We start from the raw sequence: 3,506 nt of genomic DNA on the forward strand, positions 1-3,506 counted from the left end.
TAATTGTTTTTAAGTAAGTATTTGTTGTTGTGCCTGCATTTAGACAATAGCTCGGTTCTTTTGTTTAGTATTGACTGTTTGTCTGAATATATTATGTGAAGTTTTTCGGTTATGCATAGGTTGCAGCGCTCTGCATTATAACGTGTATCGAGCACTGTACGTTGCTAGTATTGCCAACTACATTTATTCATATACATATACATATATATACATATACATATATATATATATATATAAATAATATATATATTAATATATATATATATTTTCATATATATATATATATATATATACATATATATATATATATGATGTATAGATACATGATGTAGGCCTACGGTTTAATATAATATATTATAATCGTAATGACTGTAACATTAACAGTGTTAGCAATGCAATGCTTATTATTCACTGGTAAGTGGAACAAATCAATAATAGAACAAGTCAGGGAAGAAATGATATCAATATATCTTGTCTGGTTGGAATTACCGGTAATGCAGTTTTCACGGCATTCTTTTCCTCTACATGATTTCACTCAATACACTTCATAAAATGTGAACACGAACTCCGACGCAGTGGCGCGTGACACTTGTCATAACAGTATAATACGTCACGTTGTCATGGATACTATAGCGTACTCTCAGAAATCATCCAACTCTACTCTGTCCTCCGCACCCGTTATAGTTCTTCATATCGCTATGATACAAGTGGACTTTGAAAAAATAGAACTCATTATATTTTAGCTATTAAATTGCTAGAAGCTATTCTGGGATAAATGTATAATCTTTAGCGTATCGAAATTGAGTTAAAAATTTAAATCCGACCAAGAAAAACCAATCGCTTAAATAAGTAAATATGACATTTTAGAGTTTGATGTTTCTTTTGCTATACAGCAGTAAATGACAACATTGTTTTTGCACAAAGTCGTGATTTTTCTACAATTCTACATAATAGGCCTTTAGAGTTACGGAAGGGGTGAGGATTGTGAACCAGACCACGAATAAAGTACCTAGGCATATAAAAGGCCTACAGTATATCTCCCCTTTACACAGAGAAAATTATACGGTCTGTATCTAATTTTTAGTATAGCGAAATACAAATAAGGCAATCTACCAATTATGCAGTCAATAAATGAATCACTCACTCAGTAAATACCTACTTACGCTTGATCTGACAATCGAGTAATCCACCATAATGTTTCTATCCCAATTTACATGTGTTTATTTTCTATTTTTTAAATTCAATTGTCTTGTTATTGAGTCTATATAGGCCTAATTGATTTATTGATCCAAGGAGTACGCAGACACTTTCTCGTTACTATAATCAATTAACAACTCCCTGGTATTTGTATAATCAAATGATGGCATCATGGCCGGTTCAATAGGTAAAAAGTGTGGTGATCGTTTGAATAGCAATGTTCTCTTGATGCTGTACATAAATAAAAAGTCTTGCCGAGTCAAAGGTCTCATGTGAGCTGGAGCGTATTCCTACAAGTATCGTGAAGCGGATGAGAATTGTTATTCATTTATGCTGTGGCATTTACTTTGATGGCACCCATCTTAATCGTTGATTCTAATTCCCTTTCCTCGTTTTCAGTTCTGTAATTATTGTCAAATTGTTTTTGGTATTTGTGGGAAATACGTCTTCATTTCCTCGCAAATTTAATTTTTTTATCAACATTGCGTCTGCAGCTCTTCCTTGACACAGGCATTATAGCAAGATCTGTAATTCCGCTAGACATAGCCTCTAGCAATAAATGTTCTTCCTTATGTATAACCATTTCCTGCGCTTCTTTGCCATTGGCATTGAAACCACAACTTCATGATTCTCGATACCATAACTCATGTTCTTAGTACTGTATAACTATTTCTTGCGTTTCGTTGCCACTGGTGATTAGAACCAAAACGCATTATTTCTCATGTTTATACATTCATCAAGATTCATACTCAGTAACCAACTGTTTCATTGTGAAGTAATTAGCCTATGGCCATCCGTTATACGATGACACTCACTTTAATCACTCCTTTACATTCCTGTTCAATCATTTGCTAATTAAAGGTGACATTAGAAAATCGTAAAAAAAAAAAAAAAAAAAAAAAAACAGTCTCTCACTCATCTTATAATTTCATCTATTTAGAGCTCATAACAGTTTCATTATTCCACCTATTTAAAAGACTATTGTTCACTATCTGCATCTCAGTAATTTTATTGGCTTTTCCCGCATTATTGGAAAAGCCATTGTTTTTGTTTTGCCTGAAACTGATAAAATAACACAAGGTAAATAAACTAACAATGCACTAACCTCCGCAGGGAAGAGGTCTTGGCGCACTGCTTTGGGAACTCAACACACACATATATCTGTCTCTTATACACATCTAGATGTGTATAAGAGACAGATAGCGTACTCTCAGAAATCATCCAACTCTACTCTGTCCTCCGCACCCGTTATAGTTCTTCATATCGCTATGATACAAGTGGACTTTGAAAAAATAGAACTCATTATATTTTAGCTATTAAATTGCTAGAAGCTATTCTGGGATAAATGTATAATCTTTAGCGTATCGAAATTGAGTTAAAAATTTAAATCCGACCAAGAAAAACCAATCGCTTAAATAAGTAAATATGACATTTTAGAGTTTGATGTTTCTTTTGCTATACAGCAGTAAATGACAACATTGTTTTTGCACAAAGTCGTGATTTTTCTACAATTCTACATAATAGGCCTTTAGAGTTACGGAAGGGGTGAGGATTGTGAACCAGACCACGAATAAAGTACCTAGGCATATAAAAGGCCTACAGTATATCTCCCCTTTACACAGAGAAAATTATACGGTCTGTATCTAATTTTTAGTATAGCGAAATACAAATAAGGCAATCTACCAATTATGCAGTCAATAAATGAATCACTCACTCAGTAAATACCTACTTACGCTTGATCTGACAATCGAGTAATCCACCATAATGTTTCTATCCCAATTTACATGTGTTTATTTTCTATTTTTTAAATTCAATTGTCTTGTTATTGAGTCTATATAGGCCTAATTGATTTATTGATCCAAGGAGTACGCAGACACTTTCTCGTTACTATAATCAATTAACAACTCCCTGGTATTTGTATAATCAAATGATGGCATCATGGCCGGTTCAATAGGTAAAAAGTGTGGTGATCGTTTGAATAGCAATGTTCTCTTGATGCTGTACATAAATAAAAAGTCTTGCCGAGTCAAAGGTCTCATGTGAGCTGGAGCGTATTCCTACAAGTATCGTGAAGCGGATGAGAATTGTTATTCATTTATGCTGTGGCATTTACTTTGATGGCACCCATCTTAATCGTTGATTCTAATTCCCTTTCCTCGTTTTCAGTTCTGTAATTATTGTCAAATTGTTTTTGGTATTTGTGGGAAATACGTCTTCATTTCCTCGCAAATTTAATTTTTTTATCAACATTGCGTCTGCAGCTCTTCCTTGACACAGGCATTATAGCAAGATCTGTAATTCCCCTAGAC

The 3,506-nt window shown here is 33.7% G+C and overlaps 1 long non-coding RNA gene across 1 annotated transcript in view; it reads left to right on the forward strand.

Annotated features, from left to right (window-relative positions):
• Positions 1–3,506, forward strand: part of LOC117107642 — a 29,101-nt gene that overhangs the window by 14,876 nt on the left and 10,719 nt on the right. The gene's annotated exons all lie outside the window — the stretch shown is intronic.

Source organism: Anneissia japonica, unplaced genomic scaffold (genome assembly GCF_011630105.1).
Source record: "Anneissia japonica isolate Jap-2015-1 unplaced genomic scaffold, ASM1163010v1 scaffold5330_len1712360_cov203, whole genome shotgun sequence".
NCBI classification, from domain to species: domain Eukaryota; kingdom Metazoa; phylum Echinodermata; class Crinoidea; order Comatulida; family Comatulidae; genus Anneissia; species Anneissia japonica.